This window comes from Bos indicus x Bos taurus, chromosome 10, assembly GCF_003369695.1.
Source record: "Bos indicus x Bos taurus breed Angus x Brahman F1 hybrid chromosome 10, Bos_hybrid_MaternalHap_v2.0, whole genome shotgun sequence".
Classification (NCBI taxonomy): Eukaryota; Metazoa; Chordata; class Mammalia; order Artiodactyla; family Bovidae; genus Bos; species Bos indicus x Bos taurus.
The window spans coordinates 5,047,159-5,061,874 of NC_040085.1; the positions used below are offsets into that span (position 1 = coordinate 5,047,159).

At 43.1% G+C, this 14,716-nt stretch overlaps 1 long non-coding RNA gene across 1 annotated transcript in view; it reads left to right on the forward strand.

Annotated features, from left to right (window-relative positions):
• The window catches only part of LOC113899729, a 56,298-nt gene that overhangs the window by 25,613 nt on the left and 15,969 nt on the right, over positions 1-14,716 (forward strand). The gene's annotated exons all lie outside the window — the stretch shown is intronic.

Consider the following 14,716-nt stretch of genomic DNA (forward strand, 5'->3'; position numbering starts at 1 on the left):
TTCTTGCCTGGAGAACCCCATGGACAGAGGACCCTGGTGGGCTACAGTCCATGGGGTCACAGAGTCAGACACGACGGAACGACTGAACAACAGCAATAGAGAGCTCTCAGCTCAGAGGCACTCACACTGTACCTGACAGTTGACATGTGAATTCAGTCAACACCATGAACACTAGCTTATCATTTTTATGTATTTCAAGTGTTCACATAGTTAATTTATCAAAGACATTTCACTTTTAATTTAGTTTTTTGTTAAATTATAAAAATTGATCTTTAGAAATTGAGATACAAATTTAACTTTTAGAAAACTTTCCATGAAAGACTCTGTATTTGTTATTAAAAAAAATTACACTTTCTTTTAGTCCCACCTTTTTTCAACCTTGTTCTGTGTAGCTCTTGGCAACTCTTATTGGTAGTAAGATGGTCTAACTTTTGAGGCCATAAGTGAATCAGAGTGAAAACAATCTTAAAATTACCCCGAGAGGAAGAAAACTGAGGAGTACCGTTCATTTTCCTTTGAAGTCTGCTCTGTTATATATATATATAAGACATATATAAGCTCTATATATATGTAGAATGTTCTGGGGTGAACCCCAAAGCAGAAACAACTCATGGCCGTGTGCTCACACAGCCAGATTATGGACTGTAGCCCAGCAGGCTCCTCTGTCTATGTAATTCTCCAGGCAAGATTACTGCAGTGGGTTACCATGCCCTCCTCCAGGGGATCTTCCCAGCCCTGCGATCAAACCCATGTCTCCTGCACTGCAGCAGATTCTTTACTGTCTGAGCCACCAGGGAAGCCACAAGATTATCTCAGGCTGTCGTCAATTTGTAGAGGGTCTCCATCTGTGTCTCGTGAGAATTTATGATCAAGTAGAAAGGCTCTGCTATTTTATCATTCTCTTTAATTTCAGTATGCTCTTATGTCTCTGCATGACTGTATAATTATAAAAAATGTAATGGCCATAGCTAGTAAAGGATACCTGGTGCATTTTCAAAAACCTTCCCATGCGACTGGTACACTTTTTAGGACTCTTTTTTTTTTTTATCATAAATGAAGTTTTTTATTCATCAGCAGTGAAAATGACAGTGATAATAACTTGAGAACTTGGGATTTAATTTTAAGAATACTATTTTACAACATAAATTGAAAATATGGAAACAGACATCGAAATAAAGATTTTTGTTTTATTTTAAGCATGTCATTACTCAGATTGTTTTCGTAGTACTCTTGTGACTTGTGTAGTACTTCTATAATGAAGAAATCTGCTGTGAAATGGTCACGTGTTCAGTACGTATATTTGTGCTAAGACATAAGATCTTCTTAAAGGTCTGTTGTTTGAGGTTAGCATCTGAGGACTACCTGGTTTTTATCCTTCTTTATTTTTGCATTTCTCTATGATTGGGTCACTGTACTAATGCAAGGACATCCTCTGATGCCCATTATCATTACCAAGGCACTTTACATCCATATTAACGATGAGTTGCTTAGCAACTGACTAGTTGATGAAACCTACTGGATCTCCTCGCTGCCTTTTTGGAATATGTCAGGAACTAAATGGAGTATATTTGATTTTTCACAACACTTTAGCATTCTACCATCTCTGAAGGTTTATAAGCAGTTTTATTTATTTGTTTTTGAATAGGTTTCATTTTTGTTTTTCAAACCCAGACTTCCATGTATAGTGGGCTTCCCTTGTGGCTCAGCTGGTAAAGAACCTACCTGGAATGAGGGAGACCTGGGTTTGATCCCTGGGTTGGGAAGATCCCCTGGAGAAGCGAAAGGCTACCCACTCCAGTATTCGGGCCTGGAGAATTCCATGGACTGTATAGTCCATGGGGTCACAAAGAGTGAGCTCCGGGAGTTGGTGATGGACAGGGAGGCCTGGCATGCTGCAATTCATGGGGTTGCAAAGAGTCGGACATGACTGAGCGACTGATCTGATCTGATCTGAGCAACTTTCACTTGGTGAATAGGCTTTATTTTTGTTCTTCAACCTCAGACTTCCTTGTGACTTCCTTGGAAGTTGACTTACTTGGAAGTTGATTACAACTTTTATCTTCAAGAGATAGTATTCCTAATATTTGAAGATTTGTTTCATATATTAGATCTTGAGAGCTCAATCTTGATCAGTCTTTGTAACTAGTCGGTTAAATTATGCTATGTCCAAAATATAATGTTAGATTATTGTTAGGTTGGCTTGATTTCTACTTTCAGCAAAGGGGTTTAAATTCATCTGGAGCCACACAGCATTATACTACACTAGATGTATCAGTTGGTAAAGAATTTGCCTGCAGTGTGGGAGATCCAGGTTTGATCCCTGGTTTGGGAAGATCCCCTGGAAAAGGGGAATGGCAATCCACTCCAGTATTCTTGCCTGGAGAATCCCATGGGCATAGGAACCTGGGACTACAGTCCATGGGGTCGTAAAGAGTCAGGCATGACTGAATGACTAATACTTTAATTTTCTGACAAAGAACGGCAGTGCTTGATAAGTGACCAACAAGTGCAGAGAGTACAGAAGTTCAGGAAGGAAGCAAAAATCATGTCCTTGATGTTATTCAGGACAGGATAACCATGATGTGTCTCTTGGATACCGTAGAGGGATAAGAGAAAGCAGACCTTTCTAGATGGAGAAAATACAGCATCCTGAATTCCTCTTAGGTGTACAGAAATGCATAAAGATGACAACATTTGTGAAGGCATTGTAAAGGTTTTTCTCTTAAACCATTCTAATGAGATTAGTATATAATTTAAAGTAGAATGCCTATCATTCACATGTATTACATCAATGGATGGCTTACCTCATTCAATACCACACAGACTGTGGATCACAATAAACTATGGAAAATTCTGAAAGAGATGGGAATACCAGACCACCTAACGTGCCTCTTGAGAAATCTGTATGCAGGTCAGGAAGCAACAGTTAGAACTGGACATGGAACAACAGACTGGTTCCAAATCGGGAAAGGAGTATGTTAAGCTCAACATTCAGAAAACTAAGATCATGGCATCCAGTCCCATCACTTCATGGGAAATAGATGGGGAAATGGTGGAAACAGTGACAGACTTTATTTTTTGGGGCTCCAAAATCACTACAGATGGTGACTGCAGCCATGAAATTAAAAGATGCTTACTCCTTGGAAGAAATGTTATGACCAGCCTAGACAACATATTAAAAAGCAGAGACATTACTTTGCTGACAAAGTTCTGTCTAGTCATGTATGGATGTGAGAGTTGGACTATAAAGAAAGTGGAGCACTGAGGAATTGATGCTTTTGAACTGTGGTGTTGGAGAAGACTCTTGAGAGACTCTTGGACTGTAAGGACATCCAACCAGGCAATCCTAAAGGAGATCAGTCCTGAGTGTTCATTGCAAGGACTGATGTTGAAGCTGAAACTCCCATACTTTGGCCACCTGATGAGAAGAGCTGACTCATTGGAAAAGACCCTGATGCTTGGAAAGATTGAGGGCAGGAGGAGTAGGGGACGACAGGGGATGAGATGGTTGGATGGCATCATCAACTTGATGGACATGGGTTTGAGTAAACTCTGGGATTTGGTGATGGACAGGGAGGCCTGGGGTGCTGCAGTCCATGGGGTTGCAAAGAGTTGGACACGAATGAGCAACTGAACTGAACTGAAAGATGTCTATAGCAAAAAGACTAATAATGTTATAGTTGGAGTTATACAAGAAAGAATGTGAGACTCCAGTTCTTATTTTGAGTTAAACCACTGTTCCATTCAGTTAGCAAGTAGTGAGTAAGTACCTCAAAGAGTCAGACATGACTGAGCACCCATGCACACACCATAAACAGAAATGGTGAAGCAATATAATACAACAATGTTTATGGCATATTTAACACTCCCAGGCAATTAGTCACATGATTCCATGTTTCACTTTTACACCTGGAATACACTGGACATTGATTTTTTTTTTTAAATGCTGGGTTTCAAGGCATTTTGTTCCCCTACAGTGAGCCAATCAACCCAGAACCAGTCACTCTTTCCATTACATTGTCCCTATTATCATAAATCAGGTAATTCTCTCTCTGTGGGTATTTCCTTCTAAATTCTCAATCCTGTTCCCTCAGTTCTCTCCATGGATCAATTTCCTACTGTGTTAATTACTTTATAATAAAAATTCTCCATAGATGATGATGTAAATTCTCCAGGTTTCTTCTTCTTGCTTGGACACACTAAACCCTTAGACTCGCCACATGATTTTACAGCCATCTTGATAATTTCCACAACAACTTCTATTGGGATTAAAAAAAAAAATTATTGGAGCATTCTACTGGGATTTTAATTAAGATCAAATCTATGGATCAATCTGGGGAGAACTGATAGTTTTACAATATTGAAATTTTTAACCCACAAATCTGATGTAACCTCTATTTAGGTTTTTAAATGTTTCCCCTTTAATTTTCTTCAATAATATTTTGTACTTTGCAGTCTAACTTGTACTAGATTTATTCCTAGGTATTTGGTCTTTTATGCATTTTTGGTAAATCATATTTAAAATTCTTTTGTTTTCAATTTCTTTTTATTTTTATAAAGGAATACAATGGATCACTGACCTATGTCCAGAGATCATCTTAAATTTAAATTTATTTTAAAAATTATTTGGATTTTTGACACAATCATATTGTATACAATATATGATGGTTTTGTGTTTCGTATTTCCAATTCCTATGACTTTCATCTTTTCTTTGTAGCCTAATTACACTGGCTCAAGTGTAATTCTCTTTTTAATATACTTTTTAAAATTTATTTTTTATTGAAGGATAATTACTTTACAGAATTTTGTTGTTTTCATTAAACCTCAACATCGATCAGCCATCAGATCAGATCAGTCGCTCAGTCGTGTCTGACTCTTTGCGACCCCATGAATCGCAGCACGCCAGGCCTCCCTGTCCATTACCAACTCCCAGAATTCACTGAGACTCACGTCCATCGAGTCAGTGATGCCATCCAGCCATCTCATCCTCTGTCGTCCCCTTCTCCTCCTGCCCCCAATCCCTCCCAGCATCAGAGTCTTTTCCAATGAGTCAACTCTTCGCATGAGGTGGCCAAAGTACTGGAGTTTCAGCTTTAGCATCATTCCTTCCAAAGAAATCCCAGGGCTGATCTCCTTCAGAATGGACTGGTTGGATCTCCTTGCAGTCCAAGGGACTCTCAAGAGTCTTCTCCAACACACCAAAAGCATCAATTCTTCAGCGCTCAGCCTTCTTCACAGTCCAACTCTCACATCCATACATGACCACAGGAAAAACCATAGCCTTGACTAGACGAACCTTTGTTGGCAAAGTAATGTCTCTGCTTTTGAATATGCTATCTAGGTTGGTCATAACTTTCCTTCCAAGGAGTAAGCATCTTTTAATTTCATGGCTGCAGTCACCATCTGTAGTGATTTTGGAGCCCAGAAAAATAAAGTCTGACACTGTTTCCACTGTTTCCCCATCTATTTCCCATGAAGTGGTGGGACTGGATGCCATGACCTTTGTTTTCTGAATGTTGAGCTTTAAGCCAACTTTTTCACTCTCCACTTTCACTTTCATCAAGAGGCTTTTGAGTTCCTCTTCACTTTCTGCCATAAGGGTGGTGTCATCTGCATATCTGAGGTTATTGATATTTCTCCCGACAGTCTTGATTCCAGCTTGTGTTTCTTCCAGTCCAGCGTTTCTCGATCAGCCGTAGGTATACATATATCCCCTCCCTTTTGAACCTCCATCCTATCTCCCTCCCCATCCCAACCCTCGAGGTTGATACAGAGCCCCTGTTTGACTTTCCTGAGCCATACAGCAAATTCCTGTTGGCTATCTATTTTACATATGGTAATGTAAGTTTCCATGTTACTCTTTGCATACATCTCACCCTTTCCTCCCCTCTCCCCATGTCCATAAGTCTGTTCTCTATGTCTGTTTCTCCATTTCTGCCCTGTAAATAAATTCTTCAGAACTATTTTTCTAGATTCCGTATATGTGCATTAGAATATGATATTTATCTTTCTCTTTCTGACTCACTTCACTCTGTATAATAGGTTCTAGGTTCATCCACCTCATCAGAACTGACTCAAATGCATTCCTTTTTATGGCTGAGTAATATTCCATTGTGTATATGTACCACAACTTCTTTATCCATTCATCTGTCAATGGACATCTAGGTTGCTTCCGTGTTCTAGCTATTGTAAACAGTGCTGCAATGAACAATGGGATACATGTGTTTTTTCAACCCTGGTTTCCTCAGGGTATATGCCTAGGAGTGGGATTGCTGGGTCATACAGCGACTTAACAGCAGCAGTAACATGGTGGTTTTATTTCTAGTTTTTTAAGGAATCTCCATACCATCTTTCATAGTGGCTGTAATCAATTTACATTCCCACCAACAGTGCAAGAGTGTTCCCTTTTCTCCATACCCTCTCCAGCATTTATTGTTTGTAGACATTTTGATGATGGCCATTCTGACAGGTGTGAGGTGATATCTCATTATGGTTTTGATTTGCATTTCTCTAATAATGAGCGATGTTGAGCATCTTTTCATGTGTTTGTTAGCCATCTGTATGTCTCCTTTGGACAAATGTCTGTTTAGGTCTTTTTCCCACTTTTCGATTGGGTTGTTTGTTTTCCTGGTATTGAGTTCTATGAGCTACTTGTATATTTTGGAAATTAATCCTTTGTCAGTTGTTTCATTTGCTATTATTTTCTCCCATTCCAAGGGTTGTCTTTTCACCTTGCTTATAGTTTCCTTGGCTGTGCAAAAGCTTTTAAGTTTAATCAGGTCCCACTTGATTACTTTTGTTTTTATTTCCATTACTCTAGGAGGTAGATCATAGAGGATCTTGCTTTGATTTATGTCAACGAGTGTTCTGCCTATGTTTTCCACTAAGAGCTTTATAGTTTCTGGTCTTATATTTAGGTCTTTAATTCCATGTTCCTGGGTAGGAAGAATCAATATTATGAAAATGACTATACTACCAAATGCAATCTACAGATTCAATACGATCCCTATCAAATTACCAATGGAATTTTTCACAGAACTAGAACAAAAAATTTCACAATGCATATGGAAACACAAAAGACCTTGAATAGCCAAAGCAGTCTTGAGAAAGAAGAATGGAGCTGGAGGAATCCACCTTTCTGACTTCAGATTATAATATAAAGCTGCAGTCATCAAGACAGTATGGTACTGGCACAAAAACAGAAATATAGACCAATGGAACAAGATAGAAAGCCCAGAAATAAACCCACGCACCTATGGGTACCTTGTTTTTGACAAAGTGAAAGTGAAATGGCTGTGCTACTGCTGCTGCTAAGTCGCTTCAGTCGTGTCCGACTCTGTGTGACCCCATAGATGGGAGCCCACCAGGCTCCTCCGTCCATGGGATTCTCCAGGCAAGAATACTGGAGTGGGGTGCCATTTCCTTCTCCAATGCATGAAAGTGAAAAGTGAAAGTGAAGTCGCTCAGTTGTGCCCTACTCTTAGCAACCCCGTGGACTGCAGCCCACCAGGCTCCTCCATCCATGGGATTTTCCAGGCAAGAGTACTGGAGTGGGGTGCCATTGGCTCAGTCGTGTCCAACTCTTTGTGACCCCATGGACTGTAGCCTACAAGGCTCCTCCATCCATGGGATTTTCCAGGCAAGAGTACTGGGGTGGGTTACCATTTCCTTCTCCAGGGGATCTTCCCGACCCATGGATTGAACCAGGGTATCCCACGTTGTAGGCAGGCACTTCACTGTCTGAGCCACTAGGGAAGTCTGCCTTTTGACAAAGGAGGCAGGCTAGAATATACAATGGGGCAAATATAGTGTGTTCAATAAATGGTGCTGGGAAAACTGGACAGCTACATGTAAAAGAATGAAATTAGAACACTTCCTAACACCATACACAAAGATAAACTCAAAATGGATTAAAGACCTAAATGTAAGACCAGAAACCATAAAACTCTTAGAGGAAAACAGGCAGAACACTCTATGTCAAGTGTAATTCTTAATAGAAATTACAGTGGTTTCCCCCTCTGATCCTTAATGTGATAGGTTGCATTCCTAAAGATAAGCCACTCTTACTTGCAGAAAGTGAAGAAGAACTAAAGAGCCTCTTGATGAAAGTGAAAGGGGAGAGTGAAAAAGCTTGCTTAAAACTCAACACTCAAAAATAAAGATCATGGCAAATAGAAGGGGGAAAAGTAGAAGCAGTGACAGGCTTTATTTTCTTGGGCTCCCAAATCACTGCAGATGGTGACTGCAACCATGAAATTAAAAGATGCTTGCTCCTTGGAAGAAAAGCTCTGACAAACCTAGCCAGCATATTAAAAAGCAGAGACATCACTTTGTGGTGACCAGAGCAAGCTGGGACTCAATAAAATCTCTTTGGGTTGTAAATTAGCTCTTTTTTTCACTTTCTTTTTATTTTTCCTAGAAGGGACATTTTGAGTAATTGCCTTGCTCTGGCTAGCTGAATTTCCTTTGTGTATGAGTATTCTAGATCTATCCCTGTGGCTACTGTAAGGCGAGTGCAGAGAAAAGAGAGCAAGCCGGGCAGTCAGGCAATGAAAAGGGAAATTTATTAGAGGGAAAAGAGACGGTGACTGGACCTTAAGCAGGACCAGTGTCCTCCCTTTCTGATGAGGTCTTTCATATACCCTACCAGTGAAAAATTCTCTGATGGTTAATTCTCTGCAGTTGAGTCCTGTGGTCACATAGTCAGAGGTCTGGAATCCGGTGGTCTCGTAGCCTTGAGAAGGTAGGCGCCAGTGGGAAAAAAGAATGTTGTTTGGGCAATTTGGTCAGTCTCAAGAGTCACTGTGATTTTATTCTTTGTTTGCAAGGTCAACATCATGAGCCATTTCTACCATGAACCCCCAAATAGACTCTAACATTCAGCCTTTTTGATTTGGGATAAGAGCCAAAGGTCAATTTTGCCTAACTGCTTCCTGAAGGACAGGGGCACATCGGGGTGAGATGAGGAAAGTCTGGAATGTGAGTCAAGGGGATTTGTGTGGGGTCAAAGTTTTTGAGCGAGCTAGAAGTAGCTCATGGATAGTTCAGCTGGTAAATGCTCATTAACGGTCCTGAAGAAATTTTGAAAAAGATGCATTAAACATGGGCCAAAAGTTAAAATAAGGGTAAGCAGAAGAAGAAGGCCTAGCAAAGGTAGGACCCAGGGCAACCAATTCCAATTGCTTCACCAGTTTTCCCATGAATGACTGAGGTGTTCATATATTCTAGAGGCCCTGTTTGTTAGATCTCTTGCTGCTTCCTTTACAACCCGGTTGCTCAGCTGGTGAAGAATCTGCCTGCAATGCGGAAGACCTGGGTTTGATCCCTGGGTTGGGAAGATCCCCTGGAGAAGGGAAAGGCTACCCACTACAGTATTCTGGCCTGGAGAATTCCATGGACTGCATAGTCCATGGTGTTGCAAAGTGTCAGACACAACTGAGCGACTTTCACTTTCTTTCTTTAGAACGCCTGATTTGTTGGTGTAGAAGCAGCATGCTTCCTCCAAAAATAGACACAGGCCCCTGTTTTCTGCCGTGAGAAGGTCTAATCCTCTTCTGTTTTGGAGGACCACGACTGCCGGGGAATCGAGCTGGTTTTGAATAGTGATAAGGCTAGTAGCTATTTCTTCTAGGCTCTCAGTGAGGTCTTTAGAAAGGCTTTGGTAGTAATTTAAAGAGGTTGTGAGTCCTGCAGTCACTGTTCCAATCCCAGCCACTATTCCTATACTTCTTAATAAAGGAATGAATTGAATTGCCCATTTGGGTCAGTTATGAATTAGTGGGATAGGAAGGGATAGGAAGGGATACATATTCCTTGGTGTAAGGAATATGTAGTTGCCAGGTTATGCCAAAGGATTGGGCTACTAGTTGAGTGATTTGGGAAATGAAAGCTGGCCCATTATCAGATTGGAGAGAGAGTGGGAGGACAAAGCGAGGGGTGACTTCTCATATGAGAAGTGCTACTCAGTGTTACTCAGTTTCTGAGGCAGTTTCTGATCTCATAGGAAAAGCCTCAATCCACCCTGAAAAAGTGTCTCTGACAGTGAACATGAGTTTTAATTTTCGTGTTGGAGGAATGTGCGTGAAGTCAATTGGCCAGTCCTCTCCTGGGATATGCCCTCAAGCCTGACATTTTGAGAGTGAGGGAATAGGCTTTAGGGTCGCCTGTGGTAAGACTGAGGAGCAGATAATGCAAGAGTAAGTGACTGTAGGAGTGAAAGAATGTTAGGATAGGTGATAAGAGGTCTTCAGTTCAGTTCAACTTCTCAGTCGTGTCCGACTCTTTGTGACCCCATGGACTGCAGCACGCCAGGCTTCCCTGTCCATCACCAACTCTCAGAGCTTTCTCAAACTCATGCTCATCGAGTCAGTGATGCCATAAGAGGCCTTAAGAGATGATAAAGAGGTTTGGTGCCTACTTGACGGGCCTGATGAGCGTCTGTAAGCATCAGTGTGGCCTGAGATTGGGGAAGGACAGAGCAGCCCTGTTTTTGTAACCAGTCTGCTTGTAGTTGTGCTCCCTCTTGCAATAATCGTGTGTTTTCTTCGGGGAGGTGAAGGGGTTTTATGTTGGAGATTACTATAAGTTGTTGAGCTGGTGATTGGAGTGAGGCTTGTTTTGCTTCTCTGTCTGTGGTGTCATTGCCCCATGAAATGAGGTCTGAGGCCCCCTGGTGACCTTGGCAATGTATGATGCCTACTTCAGTTGGCATATTAGCTGCTTTTAAAAGCTGGAATATGAGCAGGGCGTTAGTTATGGGAGAACCTTTGGCAGATAGGAGCCCTCGCTCCTTCCAGATGGCAGCATGTAAGTGTACGATGTGGAAAGAATCAGTGTATATGTTTGCTCTCTTGTAAGCTGTGAGGGTAAGTGCTCTAGTTACTGCAATAAGTACTGCCTTTTGGGAAGAGGTTCCTGAGGGGAGAGGTAGGGATTCAATAATTTCGGTGTCAGAGACAACTGCACATCCAGCTACCTTTTTTCCTTCTGATGTTGTAGAGGAGCTGCCATCAGTATACCAAGTAAAGTCAGGGTTATTTAAAGGTGTTGGGGAAATGTGGGAGAAATGGGGCATCAGGTCCTCTAATGCCTCTTTGCAAGTATGGGTGGGGCTCAGAAGAATTCGGGATGAGGGTGGCAGGGTTGAGAGTAGGACAGAGTTCAAAGGAAAACGAGAGATTCAAGAAGGGTGACATGAATTAGATGAAAGCGTGAAGGAGATAGAAGGGTCATGGATTTGTGAGATGGTCCTTAAAGTCACGTGGTGAATGAATGACAGTGGGTGCTCCAAAAGGAAGATTTTTACTTTCCTGAGTGAGGAACACAGCTGCTGCCAGAGCAGGTAGGCAGGCTCTCGATCCTCAAATTGTGGCATCTAATTGCTTTGACAGATAAGCAACAGGGGTGAAGGAGGGGCCCTAATTTTGTCTCAAAACTCTTAGGGCAATTTTGTGTCTCTCAGTAGAGTATAAAGGGGCAAGAAAGGTCAGGACGTGTGAGAGCTGGGGCTGAGAGAATGGCTTGCTTAAGGGTTTTAAAGGCTGAATGGATATTTGATTTTAGCTCTAGTTCTGAAAGATCTTCTCGGGTGGCTTGATACAGGGGTTGTGCCAAGAGGGCAAAATTAGGAATCCAGAGGTGTCGATATCCAGCTAACTCCAAGGACAGGATCTCTGTTTCTGATGAAGGGAGTGGTAGGGTAGATATAAGGGACTTTCTATCAGTAGTAATATATCTTTTGGTTGGTAATAAGAGGACTCTAAGATAAGTGAACTCTAGGAAGAGAGAGCTGAACCTTGGTGGGAGATACTCAATAGCCTCGATTGGCTAGAAAATTGAAGAGTTGTATAGTGTGTTGTTGAGAGTATGTAAGCCTCCTCCTACAAAGGAGGAGATCATCCACATATTGGATGACAGTACTGAGATTAAGGGAGAAGGCGATGGCACCCCACTCCAGTATTCTTGCCTGGAAAATCCCATGTATGGAGGAACCTGGTGGGCTGCACTCCATGGGGTTGCTAAGAGTTGGACATGACTGAGTAACTTCCCTTTGAATTTTCACTTTCCACTTTCATGCATTGGAGAAGGAAATGGCAACCCACTCCAGTGTTCTTGCCTGGAGAATCCCAGGGATGGGGGAGCCTGGTGGGCTGCCGTCTATGGGGTCACACAGAGTCGGACATGACTGAAGCGACTTAGCAGCAGCAGCAGCACTCAGAGTAAGGTCAAGAGAGGTTAGGTCTGATGCTAGAGCTTGGCCGAAGAAATGAGGGCTATCACGAAAGACTTGTGGGAGGACTGTCCCTGTCAGCTGTTGGGAGTGATGACTGTCTGGATCGGTCCAGATAAAGGCAAAGAGGTCTTGAGAGTTTGGGTGTAAAGGGATGGTAAAGGAGGCATCCTTGAGGTGTAGAACAGTGAAGTGTGTAGTGGAAGAGGGAATGAGAGAAGAGTATAGGGATTTGGAACTACTGGGTATATGGGAATGACAGCCACATTGATAACTCTCAGGTCTTGGACCAGGCAATAGGAGCCATTTGGCTTTTTGATGGGTAAGATAGAGGTGTTATAGGGAGAGTGGCTTGGGCGCAAGAGACCCTGATGTAGGAGTTTAGTGATGATAGGCTTTAACCCTTGTTGATGTTTTTTGGGGACTGGATATTGTGGTTGATTGGGGAATTTAGAGGGATTTTTGAGGTGGATATGAATTGAGCATGGTGAGAGGTGACAGATGGGTTGTCGGTATCCCAAACTATGGGGTTTATGGACGAGGAGGGCAATGGGGTGGGGGAAGAGAAGGTGGGGTTGAGGAGCAGTAGCCAGGCTAGATCAGAAGGTGGGCCTGGGACAGTAATAGAGGCTTTGAATTTTGAGAGAAGGTCTCTCCAAGAATAGGAGTGGGGCATTTTGGGAGTATGAGAAAAGAATGGGAAAATGGGGTATCTTGAAGTGTGCAAAGTTGAGGCTCGGTTATTCATAGTGTAGCTATTAAACCATCAACCCCTGTAACAGAGACCTGAGAGACCTTGGTTTTTCCAGAGTAGGCAGGCACAGCAGAGTATGTGGCACCCGTGTCGATGAGAAAAGAGATCGGCTTAACTGAGACTGAGAAAGTTACCCTGGGCTCCATAGAGGTGATGAGAGTCAGGGCCCTGGGCACCTTCAGTTTTCAGTGGCGAGTCCAAGGAGGCTGGGCAGAGCTGGGTCGGAGGACTCCTGCTCGGGACCAGGAGGGGATGTCCGGATCCCTGGAAGGGGATTTGGGCCATTGACCTTCCAATGTCCCTTTGTGCCACAGCTGGGACACGGACCTGGAGGGGCCTCGGTTTAGCATGAGAGGGCCCAGTGACCGTCTTTGCCGCAGTTGAAGCAAGGCCCAGGGGGCTGCCTGTCTTTGTTGATTGGTGGAGACGTGGAGCCATGTAGGGCAATGGCCAACAGGTGGCATTTAATCTGATCCCCCTGGGCCTTCTCTAGATTTGTCTTCTCTTCCTGGTTATTGAAAATTGTAAAGGCTAAATTTAAAAGGTCTCATTGAGGGGTTTGAGGGCCTTCTGCCTTTTTTAGTTTCTTTCAGATATCTGAGGATGACTGGGAGATAAAATGGCTGTTAAGGACAATGATGCCCTCTGTTGAAGTGGGGTCTAATCTTGTAGGGCTTCCATTAACCTGGCTAGAAATTGTGCCCAGCTTTCGTCTAGTCCTTGAGTTATTAGCTGGAGCTTATAAAAGTTGATGGCTTTATGTCCTGCCATTTGAAGGCCCATGATGAGGCAAGCAAGCATGTGATTACGGGCTGCTCCTCCAGGTCTCTCTGCCTGATAATCCCAGTTGGCATCATCTCGGGGGACAGCTGTGGCCCCTCTGGGCTTAGTGTTGTCTGTCCTGTGTATTCATCAGATGTGCCTGAGAGGCTTGCTATACTCATACTCGTTCCTACTCTTCTGGGAGAAGAGTGGAGGGAAGTATGATGAAAATATCATGCCAGGTTAAGTTGTAAGACTGGGTAAGATACTTGAATTCTTTTAGATCATTATCAGAGTCTGAAGAGAAAGAGCCAAGCTGCTTTTGGATTTGAGATAGATCGGTGAGGGAGAATGGGACATGAACCCCAACAATGCCTTCTGCTCCAGCTGCTTCCCATACAGGAGAAGTGGAACAGGGTAAGGAGAGGGGTCCTGCCATAAAGTTTCCTGCTTGTTCAGGACCAGATATGGGGAGGGGATCTAGGGAGGTCGGGGTAAAGCCTTGGGACCCTCCAGTAGAGGGTGGGGCTGAGGTCTCAGAGCTTATCTCAGGCACAGGCTGGGGAGGGGGCTGGGAGCCACAGAGAAGGAGGGAGGGAGGAGGGGGCATAAGGTGGATGCTGTGAAACTGGATCTGGAGCAGCTGCAAGGGGATTGGGAGCAATAGGGGGTGGACTGTAGTCGGAAGGATCGAAGGAAGAAGAAGAAAAGTCTGAACAGGGATCAGGAGACATTGTATGAGGAGGATGTGGCCCAGAGTGGGCTAAGAGTGTCTGAGAAGTAGAACAGGATTCACAGAGGGAGGGTCGTGAGCGGAGAGCAAAGAAAGCCTGGACATGAGGGATCTCTGACCACTTGCTGTTGTGGTGGCAGAAGTTACTGAGGTCCCGTAGAGGATTATAATCGAGAGTTCTGTTTTCTGGCCATAGGGACCCATTATCAAGTCTGTATTGTGGCCTGACAGTGTTAG